We start from the raw sequence: 13,189 nt of genomic DNA on the forward strand, positions 1-13,189 counted from the left end.
ATACGAAGCACGTTAAATAGCACTTAAAAGAGACCCAGACTTTAAGTCAGGGGAGATTTGGACCTCGGTGGAGCGAGCTCAGCCCCTGTGGCATGGGGGTGGCTCTGGACCCACAAGATGGCACCAGTGGACAGCTTTTCACACTGGGACTGTGACACTTGCAGGCCTCCAGGTCATTTGCTCTAAAAGCGTCCCCTTAGGATTTTTTCCTTCCGCACCGTGTTTGGATTTTTCATTTTCCAGCAGAGCCCTGCTGCAGATGCGGCCGAAGCAGCACTGAGCCTTTGGAAGGCACCACCTGCCCAGGCCCAGCTGTGGCAGACGCAGGAAAGGCTGTGACACTTTGGTGACACTAAACCCACAAACCAAAGCAGACACATCACGGCAGCAGATCACAGATTGGTGCTGACTGCCCTGGGCAGTGGTCACTTGTATGTCTGAAGCTCAGTGTCTTCTCCAGAATGAACCTGGCTCAGCTGAAATGATGCATGAGCAAGAAATAAAGCTGATCTTTCTGATTTACACTTCAGGATTCCTGCAAGCAGAAATTACACCAAGAGCCTCACAGACTCTGTGAAGGAGGCAGAGCAAGAGTGTGGTGGTGTTTGCAGGGGTCCCAGGACGAGGAAAGAGATGAGAATCTTGACTCCATGTTTCAGGAGGATGATTTATTATTTTATGATATATATTATATTAAATTATATACTAAAACTATACTAAAAGAAAGAGAGAAAGGAGACATCAGAAGGCTAGCAAAGAAAGGAAAGATAAGAAAGAAAAGGAAGGAATGATAATAAGATCATGTGACTGCTCATAACACTGACACAGGTGGCTGTCATTGGTCACCAAGTAAAAACAATTTCACATGCTGGATAAACAATTCTCCAAATCACATTCCAAAGCAGCAAAATATGAGGAAGTTGAAGTTTCCCAGCTTCTCAGGAGAAAAGATCCAAATGAAAGGATTTTTTAGAAAATATGCCTGTGACACTAGAGCACTTCAGCAACGTTTTATCTACCCCATCTTGCCTGGCCTGTGCAGTACTTACATTTGTGTGTGCTGTTCAGTAGACCAAAAGCAGGCGAGATACTCAGCTTCCAGATGAAAAATAATTTTATTTCATTTATTCTGGCTTGAATTTGAGTTTTTCATTTTGGCAGAACTTTGAGCACCCATCAGGTACCTGCCTCCACCTTGTCAGGCACCAGATGTGCATTCTGGTGGGTGGCAGATGGGTTAGACTGCCCTGCCACCCTATGTGCAGAAGGGGCTGTCTCATGGAGAGCACTGGGTTACCAATCCACACTATTTACGGCCTGATGTCTTCTATCACATCACAGACCCGCATGAGTGGGTTGACCATTAGTGCATTGCTTAGTGAATGTAAAAAGAATGGAAAATACTACAAACAGCAGTTAGCTTTTTTTTTTTTTCCCAAGAAATTGGCCCATGGATTGTTGAAGCATCCTCAGTGCCACGTGTAAACAAAACTGTGTATTATTCTTTTTTAATACTTTTTTTTTCCTTTTTTTGTTTGGTTAGTGAGAGCTGCCCCTTCACTCTTGCTAACATCTAAATTATCATAGAATAATTAATAGATGATTGACTGCAAACATGCACTGGTGTATGAAGGTAACACTGAAGCTCAAGCTGGCTTTTCAGGTATTTTCTAGTTATGTTCCATTAATGGCAATCTTCCTGCTTTCCAAACTTTTTTCTATGGAGAAGGTCAAGGCAAAAGCCCTCATTGTCCCTAAACTGCAGGAGCAGATTCCTACATCCATGAGTTAAGCTAAGGGCAGTGAGATTGCATGTGCCTGCTGCTGCCTGCATGAACAGATTTGATCAAGAAACTGGACTGAGTATGGGATCAGAAAACAAAATTTGCATTTTAGATTTTTTTTTGGACAATAATCTTCAGTTTTCCTTTCATTCTGCTTTTCAGACTGAAAAATTTCCCATACTATTCCATTAAACACTGTGGTTAAGGCCTTACGTATATTACAGAAAACCTGGCAAACTGAATAGAGAGTGTAGAAAAATCCCTTGTTAATAATGACAGCAGAGGGCGTTTGCTGGCTGAGAAGGATTGTTTCCTTGGGTTTCTTAGGTCCAGCAGAGTTCCCTGTGAGTTTCTTCACTTCCACCTGTGTGAGGACCTCTGCTGAAACCTACCACCTTTCTTGATCTTATTTCACCCACCCTTTAGCTGTCTTATCTGCTGTGAATTTCTTGTGGTGTAATTTGTACCAAAAACTGGCAGCAGTGCCTGTGAACTCATCCATGGTTCATTAATGTGCATCAACCAGCGGCCCAGTGCCTGTCTTACAATATTGTCCTGTCTTTTCTTGCATCACCTTCACCTTCACTGGTGGATTTCAAAGGGCTCTGTAAAAATCCTGATATCCCCGTGGTATCTGCAGGTAGAGCAGGGCACACATGAGGCATGGTCAGATGTGCATGGATCAATGGAAGGTGAAGAGAATTCCAGCATCCAGAGCCTGTCCTGCAGCCAACAGTCAGGCCTGCCATGTGCTGATCCGATTTCCTGCTCTTTCTGAGGCATCAAAAAAAAAAAAAAAAAAAGCAAAATAAATTAAATAATCTAATCCATGCACTGAAAGTGCCCAAAAGAGAAGCGAGCAGTGCCTCACTGGCTCATGCAGCACACCTGGCTTTTTGCGCGACTCAGCATCTCACATTTGAAATGTAGGACCATAGAACCATGGGATTGTTGGGAAAGAACATCTGGATCATCAGGTCCAGCCCAGCACTGCCACATCCACCACAAAGCCTTGTCCCTGAGCACCGCATCCAAATGCCTTTTAAATACCTCCAGAGACGGTGGCTCAACCAGTTCCCTGGGCAGCCTGGCCCAGTGCTTGGCAACCCTGCCAGTGAATAAATATTTCCTCATATCCAGTCTAAACATTCTCTGGAACAACTTGAGGTCGTTTCCTCTTGTCCTATGGACACCTTTTTGCCTGAGCAGAGCATTTCTTTTGCTTTTTTTCCAGTGAAGGGAGCTATATCTAATTATGGGAGCTGGGAACTCCAGGCCAGGCAGGTTTGGATGCTGGGCATACATTTTAAAATGCAGCTCTCCCAAGGCAACCCAGCACCTAAGAGGCACCAGGCACCTTGTTAGGAAGTCACACATTGAACAGTCAGTGTTGATACAATGGATTATAAGGCGAATTACAGTGCAACCAGGCTGTATTAGCAAGATGCCATCAAACTGCACGCAGCGTGTAAACTGATGGACGGAAAAGTGAATTCCTTATTTGACATTCCAGAAACACATAACCTGAGCCAAGAGTTCAAGAACCACAATGAAGTAAAAAAGACAGACAGCTGCTTGTTTGTCAGGATGTCTCTGCGTAGAATTAGAGGCTTTAATTACATATGGGGAATATTAATAACAGTTCAAAGTGGAATGTAGCTAATCATTAGGGTAGGATCTCCAAGCAGAGGGATGGAGAAGCCATACAAGATTTTCTTTCAGAGGAAATGAAAACTCAGCAAATCTATTTAGAGTACTAGCAGTGTGTACTAGATATGAGGATCTAGGTAGAATTTTCTGCCTCATTAGAGCAGAAAAATTCAATGACAATCAGATGATATAATTCTTTACAGATTTGGCTAACCTCTCTAGTCATCCTGAATCCAGAAAACACAGGATATATCTTAAAAACAATGAGAAATAATAATAATAATAATAATAATGATGATGATGATGATGATGATGATGATGATGATGATGATGATGATGGTGATGATGATGGTGATGATGATGATCATGATGATGATGTGGGGTTTTTTAAGCTTTTAAATTTTATGTTTACAGTCTGTACCCAGCAATGCTGAGGCTAACAGTCTTCAAAAAAGAACCAACCTGGCAGATCTGAGATTGTTGGAAACTCAGCACATTTGAAGAGATGCAGAATAGTGAGGAGAACTCCATTTTCTATACAAGCATCAACAGGTTTCATAAGGAGGCAAACTCATCCACTACAAGGGGTTATTGACTCCCAGAGAGGGCTAAGCAAAGAAATGTTTTAATGAAACAGCTCTGCAGGATTTGGACTGTTGCAGGCTGCAAGTAACTGGAAACATAAGTCTTTCTGATTTCTGTATTGATTTCTCTCAGATACAGCATGCTTTAATTTCCAGGGGGTACCTGTCAGTTTGATTCCTACCCATAATCTGGAGCCCCTGGGTAGCTGTAATTCAGCCCTTGGCCTGCCCTCTGACGTGGTGAGGACAGCAGCCCACAATCAATGGCAGACCTGCTCCTATTAATCTTGTTCAGTAAGGGCCTGGTTCTCCTTCTGCAAAGGGCAGGAGGACAGTTCACACCATCCTCAGAGCAGGCAGGAGAGTGTCCCAAGCACTAATGGCTTCAGCAGCAGCTGTTCCAGGGTACCCACATCAATCTTCCCCTTCGCTGAGATTTCCACTTTTGCCACCCTCTACTTGGCTGAAGTCAGACATCCATGAAACCTGAGCCTCCAGCACAAGGTGTGGAAGGTGTTGCCACCTGCCATAAATCTCTCCACTCATTTCAATGGCAAGAAAAACTAACAACCAGTTCACTTGAAAAAAACGACACCTTTAAAAGTGCTTCAAATTCCTTAAGCTCTTGTAATAATGATCTTTTAATGAGACTGGAAGGAAGAGAACTTATCTACCATGAGGAAGGTGAATTTCTTGCCTTCCAGTGGCCAAGCTCTGCCACTCTTATGTTTTTTATGCTTCCAGATACAGATGTTGGGTTTGGGTCAGAGAAATGACTCATCAGCCTGAGATTTGGACCTTTTGGAAGCAGAGGAGCCCTCATTTGACAGCCACATCTGCCCAGGCCATGAATGCCTGCACTGGGGCTGGACAGGAACATGTGCCTTCGTCCCACTGTGTCATAGTTAATTTTTCAACAGCAGCTGCTAAAAGATATTCAGAGGCCTGGAATACAGCAGTGCTTCCCAGGAAGGTGGCTTAAGCCTCAGTCCAGCAGGGATTTCCATCTGTAAATCTTAATTTTGTATGGTGGAAAAGTCATGTAAGGCCTTCTAGGCACAGGCTTGGTCAGAGGAGACCCACTGGCTAAATGCAGTCCAGCTGGTCAGGAGCTCAAGAAATAAGCAATTTATGTGATTGCACAACCAAACATGACATTTATTTCATGTGGATTTTCAAGCAGTTGGGGCGCACATATGTGCCTAACTCAAGCACTCAAAGTACTTAAAGTTTTTATATATTTGGATAATTTATGTTGATTGAAACAGTACATATGCATGCACATCAAAGTTTATGTGTGCTTCTTGGACACAAAATGGTGAATATTTAGATTTTCTGTGTAGATTGAAATGGAAAGAGAGACAGGCATGGGCTATTTGTGCCCTTTCTACCCCTTTAATATGATATTAATTTGCTGCTGTTCAACTGTTTGTGTCAGTGTTTTATCAGATAGGTGAACTGTACCTCATGAAAATGATTTTCATATTTTGTTGCCCTTTCAATTGGTTTTTAAATTTTTTTATGCTTTACCTGTGTTGGACAGGATCTGGGGAAAGGTGAAGGAAAGGCTGTTGAGTTTGATAGTGAAGATAGCACCACTTATTTGGTGTTATTTGGTAGCTGGAGCATTGCAGGAGCTCTTACCCACTCCCAGAGGAGTGACAAATGTTTAATCAGAGCATTTCAAAAAGAGGCATGCAAAGGCTTCACATACTGCTTTGATCATGATCTGAACACTCCCAGTTAATTAATTATCTTGTTATGACTAGTCTGGCCCAGGAGTCACAAAATTGATGTTTCAAATTCCAAAAGGGATTGGGAATTGTCTGCTCCATTTAGGGACAAGAATATTGGGAAGTCTGTGCTCAGAGCCAGCTCCATGAGAATGAGGGTTATTAAAAATTTGATTGTTTCTTTGATTGTTTGCATTTGCTTGTTTCTCCAGCTCAGTGTTGTCAGGAAGCAGTCTTTTGGATAGGAATATTTATTGCTGCTTGGTTTTCAGCCTTTTTCTCTCTTGCCCAGTACTGACACATGTCGTGCTTCTAATACCTTGCAAATATACTCACTAGGTAACAGAGAAACAATGCAGGCTCCTGCCAGTTGTCAATCATATGATCAAAAAGCTCAGCACTGCATGTCCCAGGTCAGTGATGAATTTCCATCCAGTCTTTTCTGACACTTTCTTACTCTGGATACTAAACAGAGTATTTAGATGGTGTGGATAATAATCTAAATGTTGTAGCATTATTGAAACTTTAAACCTATTTTTAAAAAATACAATGTCACAACCATTCAATTTAATTTGAATATCAGCTTCTAATAATAAATCTATTTTATCTCTTTTATTAAAATTATTTTACCCGGTAACTGGAAACAATACTGATTTGTTTCATTTAGTTATTTTAATTTATGCTCAGAGAATTATGATTTGTTTTGAAGCCTACAATATTAAAAATATTGGTTCTTTTAAACAGGATTCAAGTCTTGATATCGAAATAATGGTAAGTCTACAACACCTATATTCTCTTTCATTATTGAGTGTTTTAAATATGGTGCAGAAGACTCTGTCCAACTCAAATTTGAGGGTGTCTTTGGCTTTTTACAACAAGGTGTTCTAAAATTATAATGAACAGTTTTCTGAAAATGCACACTTGGTTTCCTGTAGTGGCATAGTGTAGCATTTTCTCTGAATAACTGCTTCAGAAATTATGTGTAATTATTTTTGCCATGTCAATGTTATTGAAAGATAACTCTGGCTTGATAAACAATGCTATGTAAGTGATACAAACATCTCTGTATTGCAGACTATAAAGCTCTCCACCAGCAGTAACACCCTTTATGTAAACACCTTTTGCAAATTAAGGAAATGAACCTTGAAGCGTTTGACAGAGTTGAATAATGCTGCCTGTGTGAATTGTCTCACTGACCTCAAAGGAGTGAGAGCTTTCTCATAATAGTAAAAGATTGTGGAAAAACCTGGAATCAGAGCCTTTGTCACAAACTTCTGAGCTGAAGCCCTTCAGAGGTTGCTGCAGAGATCAGTGCTTTTTTTGTGTGGGCCAGGTAGGAGCAATGTCACCTTCACCACTTCACCCTGCATGTGACTTCAGTTGCTCTTGACCCACAGCCAAGATGCTGAGTGCTGGCTTTATGATTCAGGCTCTGGCATGCTGAAGATGGGAACAAAAATGTAAGACTTCAGATTACACTTTGGCAAGGTCTGTAAAATTCTGCACTAAATCCCTTTAAATCCTTTTGGTTAAATTTTAAATTTTTAAAGGTTAATGACTTTACGATCACCAGAATGAGTTGCTGCTGTAAATAAAGGGCATAAATTAGATCACTGTAGAGCTGTTAATATTCCTTTCATGTTCTTTGTATGCCATTTAAGATTTAGCTTTAAAAGATGGGTTTACTGACATTCACAGAAGAATTTGCTCTGCTATCCTCTTTAGGAAAATGTGAGATGCCAGCTAGTTGACAAGTTCTGCTTGTAGGGAGCTGAAAGCCCCATTAGAAGCCATTGTCCAGGAACCTTGGGTTTATTGTATTTACAGTAGGAAGGACAGATAGGATGCAAATGTACATCCTTAATTTTGCTAAAGCTTCGTTTCAGAGGTTTGGGAACACAAATATCTGTGGGAAGGAAAGATTCCTGTTTCAGTATACAGCAATTGTGGCAGTGTTCTAACAGTGCCCATGAGCTCATGTACATGGCATTTCTGTAAGGAACCTTAGGCCAGTGTGTGCTCAGCTCAGTGTACTGTTAACATAATTCCTAACTTTTCCTTTTCCTCCATCTTTTTCACTCCTCTATGGTCATCTCCCATATTTTGGCCCTTTTTAGTCCCATGTTCCTATCAGCCAGTGCTTGCTAATGCTCTTTCTTTCTCTGCAGTCCTTCCAAGAGCTTCTAGCCTCACTCTCTACCAGCCTTCAGTGGGATGGGTTCATGGCTGTCATTGGATGGGCCTGGGGAAAGTTTTAGGATGCCTTTGATCCAGGACAGCTCCGTGCTCAGTGTGCTAGCAATGCAGCCAGATCAGCTTTTCCCTTTCCCAGTAACTGCACCACATATCTGTGTGTAAGGCACACCTCATCTGTTTCCTCTTGCTGGACATGAATGTTTTATAGCTTTGTATAGAAATTTTTTAGCAATGAAAATAGAAACACTGATGTCAGTTCTTGATATGTTGCTCATATCAAATCACATCCCACTGGTAATCTGGCATGGCTCTTTCTTACAGAAGTATTATGTGAATGGATGCCCAAAATAACATTTGGTGTTATTAGGTATCAAGGTCTCATCTGTAATAACAATAACTACTGAAAATCCTGCAGGAATAAAACATATGATAGTTCATAAATAGATTTTAAAAATTGTGTAAATTTCTTTTTAATTTCCTTGTGTGACTTACTGAGATTGTTGCAACCTCATCATTACATGTCACCGTGATAACATAAACTTCAGAAAAAGCAATCCTCATGAACGTTTCAGGCTTTTTCTCCAAAAATTATATAAAAGGAATTTTTCAAATGCTAAGATAAAGAGTCCATTACTTTCTTCCATAGTTTCCTTGAAAGTTTCCCTGAAAACATTTCTTCTGCCACCTAAAAGTCAGCATTTGCCATGATGGTACCAGGTGAATTAGCAAGCAGGATTCAATTCAGGTGTTAGGGAAAATAGAGAGAGTGTGAGGGCCGGGAAGCAATGCAGGACATCTCCAGGGAAGGTACACACACTTCCTTCAGCCCTGGGGTGTTTGTGGTCCCAGGAAAAATCCCCAGGAATCATCCAATGGTTTTACCTTAGGGAAAAGGTGGTTTTACCTTAGGATCGGGAGTGTATGAAATAATCTTTTGAGATTCATGCTAGCCATATTTTTTTTTATAATTTTATGTTACAGCATTTGCTATTGCAAATAATTTATAGGAGTAATATATAATAAGTAATCTTAAGTTATCACTGAAAGATAGGGGCAGTTGATAAACATTGGAACCTGTAAGTACAAGAAAAAAGGTGTCAAAACTTATGAAAATGATTAAATTAATGACTACTGTAGCTTATTTAATTAAAATTGAATTAAGTCCAGCGGAAGAAAACCGAAATAAAATTCTGAGAAGACCATTGGAAGCTTAGTGGTTCTTCTGTTTACCTCTGAGCATCCAATGATAAATATGTTTAAATATTCATATGACACATGCAATTATGGATAGGGATCTTTATTTGGCCTGTGAATTAAGTCCAGCTGAAGAAAACCGAAATAAAATTCTGAGAAGACCATTGGAAGCTTAGTGGTTCTTCTGTTTACCTCTGAGCATCCAATGATAAATATGTTTAAATATTCATATGACACATGCAATTATGGATAGGGATCTTTATTTGGCCTGGGTATAAGGGCACAGCTGTATGAACATAGGTACTGAGAGCCACCTTTGAGATTAACTTCTCAGATCCGAGGCTGGAGGAAAGAATTTTTGGGTAATGTAGGTTCTGCCTTCACAGCATGCTAAGGCCATGCAATACATAGAGGAGGAGGCTGCCCTGAGTCTGGCAGGGCTTTTCCTCCTTAGGCACAGTTGGGAATCAGCTGGGATTGAAGCCTTGGTCATTTGGGAAGGCATCTCTGGGCTGAAGCTCAGAAAACTGACTGATCCTACTTGAATCTGAGGATTTAATCTCCACCATTGGTCTCTGGAAGCGATGGTTGTTCTGAATGAATGATTCTGATGCTCAAAAATCATTTGGTGAGCCTTGGCAGAGAGGGGAAATGCAGCATACCTGTGTGGTTCACAATTCTTTCTCACTCAAGTATGTGCAAGATTTTCTAGAAGGGGAAAGAACTTCAGGTTTTTGCCATCTTACTGTGTCCTTGGCTTCACTCACAATTTCTGCTACAAAATCCCCGTGCATGGAGAATTATCCAGTGCTCAGCTCAGCCTCTAGCCTGGACTGTGGCTCTCAGTTCTGAGTGGCAAGTCCTGCTCTGAAACTGCCAAGCAAGGAAGGCAATTGTGCCTTCACACCAGAGCAGGGAGCACGACCTTTCCTTCATATCCCACTGCACATGTTACAGCTGTGACAGCTTCTCACCCTGGCTCCTGCTTTAGGCACAGGGCAGGGAGAACTGCCCTCAAACAGTTGCTCCAGTCAACATACTCATTCCCATGGAGAGCCATTACAGCCAATTATCCACAGGATTGTCCTCAAGGAAGTAAAACTGGCACTTGGAACAGCCTGGGTTGCTTCCAGGAGGTCTCATTGTCAGCTCTCTGCAGTTCTACACAGGGCTCAGAGAAGGGAATAAATACATTTTGCAGAGCTAGCAGGGATTAAATTCTCTGTGCCAGACACAGAAAATTTTAGAACCTCATCCTTCCATTTTCCTTCTTTTTTTTCACCCCCATCCTTAGATCCTAAAGAGCAAACACATTGATAGGCAGCAGTGAGGCACAGAACTATGCCTAATCAGGCAGTCTCTGTGTATTAGATTTCCATATACAAATTCATAAGCAATGATGACATTTCAAGGGGTTTTCTAGAATTTCCATAACCTTTCTCTCTGTATCTGCTGTGTATGCTAATGGAGACATGAGTACATGAACTATAACATTGCTATTCTGAAATTTTGCCTGTGGTCCCTTCCATCCAGCCATTAGAGGCATCCAGAAATCCTAGAGATTTTTCTGAATTATAAATATATAAAGCTCTCAGAATCCATCTGTGAAAAATAATTAGAACAAATAAGTTGTGTCAGAGAAGCTGTAGATATGTGAGAAGCTCAGTTGTTCAGGAAGATTAGATAAAATTTGTTCGATCTCGACCGAATGCAGGTGCAGGGGCCTTGCATTGCCAGGAGGGAGAGAGCAAAGCAGAGCACAGCAGAGAGAATGGGAGCTGCCAGCGGCTGCTGCCCTGCTCTGGGTGGGGAATGAAGCTGTGCCATGGCACACAAATCACAATTTGCTTGAGGAGTCTGGGGAAGGGAGAGCAGCCAGCCCATGGCTGAGCCATGGCAGCAGCTGAGACCAGAACATTCCTTTTCAATTGAATTTTCCTGGCATGCAGCTTCTGATGTTTTCTCCCCTGGAACTGCAAGGAAAAATCAAAGTGGTTTTAGTATCTTCCAATCTGAAAAAAAGAGGAGACATTACCATGCCATTCCATTGCTTTATTAGCTTATGGAAAGAAAGAACAATTTCTTTTGATGCCACACAAGAACAACCATGTCTGCTTCTCATTGTGAATTCAAAACCCATGCATAAGGAAAAGGAAACCAAACTTGCTGCAGCTCTGTCCAGGCAGGTTGTATAGGCTCTGTCCAGATTATTGCCTGATTTTGCCAAGAAATGCTTTCCAGTGAGCCCATCCCATCCACAATGGAGGGGATTAGATCTGTTCTGATGCAGTTTTGATTCACTTCAGTACTGCTAGGGATTTAACCCAGTAAAAAGATTGGTGTGAACATAATAATAATCCATGGGTATAATTCATTAGTAAATTAAGCACTGATTCTGCCTCTTGAGACACTGAATATTGAGTTTCTCTTGAAGTTCTTCTAAGTGTGCTCCTTCAATGTAGCTCATCTCATCAGCCTGTGGTCAGCATCCCAACAAAATGGAAGGAAGCATGAAAGCATGAGTTTATATGCAAAGCACGTATGAGAGAGGGCAAATAGGGGAGAGAGAAAGAAAAGGAGAAATAGAAAGAGAAAATGAGAAAAAGAGAGGTGAAAGAGAAGAATGGAAGGAAGAGAGAGACAAAGAGGAAAAGAAAGACAGAGAGAGAAATGTCAAGTAGGAGGGTCTACTCTCTTTTATTATGTCTATCCCATGTTTAATTGCTGAATTATGTTGATCAAAATCCATTTTCTCTTGTTATGAAGGAAACCTGGGCAAAAAGATATCCTAAAAGATGCACAAGGACTTTCTGTAAGGACACTATGTGTGCAAAGTGTTTGCTTGTCACTTTATTGAATTCTTATCCAGGCATTATTTAAGCTGTTTCCATAGGGCACAGGTCTTTTTTATAAAAACCCACCCACTCAGATACCATATTAAAACAGGCTATCTGATTTCTTTGACATTGTCTCATTCACAAATCCCCCTTGGCTTTAAGCCAATATCTTTGTCTGCTTTATCCCAGTAAAAATAGATGCTCCTCTCAGGTTTTGCTAATATCCTACCTGGAACTGAAGTCAGACTGCCAGATCTAGAGTTACCCAGGTTTTCTTTCTGGTTTGTTTAACGATCACAACATTTCTGTTCTTTCCCTTTGTCTCTTTTCCAACTTTGGACATTTGCAGAAACTTGGGCTTTCTTCTGAACGTGTGCAGAAGTCTTGCTAGAATAATTTTATGCTACCACCTTTTCAACAATATTCCATTATTGCTCGAATAATTTTATGCTATCACCTCTTCAACATAGCCTGGGCTTCTTTTTTTGTCATTATACCCTTGTAAGAATTAAGAATTGTCGAATTCTAAATCTCTTGCTGTTATTCTCTTACATCATTGCTGTGCTGTGCTGTCCATCTCTCTACAAAGTCAGTTTCCATCTTTTTCTTCCCTTTCTCTTTTTCTGGTGTTAGGGGATTAGGATGCAGCGTTTGTGCAGAGCTCTTGGGAGCAGGTGGGAGATGAGCTCAGCTGTGAGCTGAGTCGGAGGCAAAGCTCCGAGCAGAGGGATCCTCCTTGCATCACCCTTGGTTCCAGAGGAGCTACAGGGAAGAGGGGCGGTAATCTGTCACTAATGTGCTTTCTCATGCTAGCTTAGCCACCCTGCAGGACAGGCTGTGGTGAGGGGCAGAGCCAGGCACTTTCTGTCTCTTCCTCCCCAGCTCCGAGCTGGCCCTACCAGGCTGCTCTCCACGAACCCAACTGTGTGCAAAAAGCTGCTCCTTCCTCTGACACTTACAGCCAGACAATGCCTAGTTATACTTTTAAAAATTGCCAAAGCTGCAGTGATTATTCAAGCCTTGTCAGAGCCTCTCATTAAACAGAAATACTGTGTTTTTGGCACAATATGAACTTCTAGTTTCTAGCAGGGCAACAGCACCTGTCCTTCCTCCAGAGCTCTGGCCATAGCCAGCAGCGGGGAATAAAGAGATAAACACAAATTAAAGGGACCTTTAAAACAGCATGCAGGAAAGCCTAGGGCTGTTGCAAA

The sequence above is a fragment of the Ammospiza nelsoni genome, chromosome 5 (genome assembly GCF_027579445.1).
Source record: "Ammospiza nelsoni isolate bAmmNel1 chromosome 5, bAmmNel1.pri, whole genome shotgun sequence".
NCBI lineage: Eukaryota > Metazoa > Chordata > Aves > Passeriformes > Passerellidae > Ammospiza > Ammospiza nelsoni.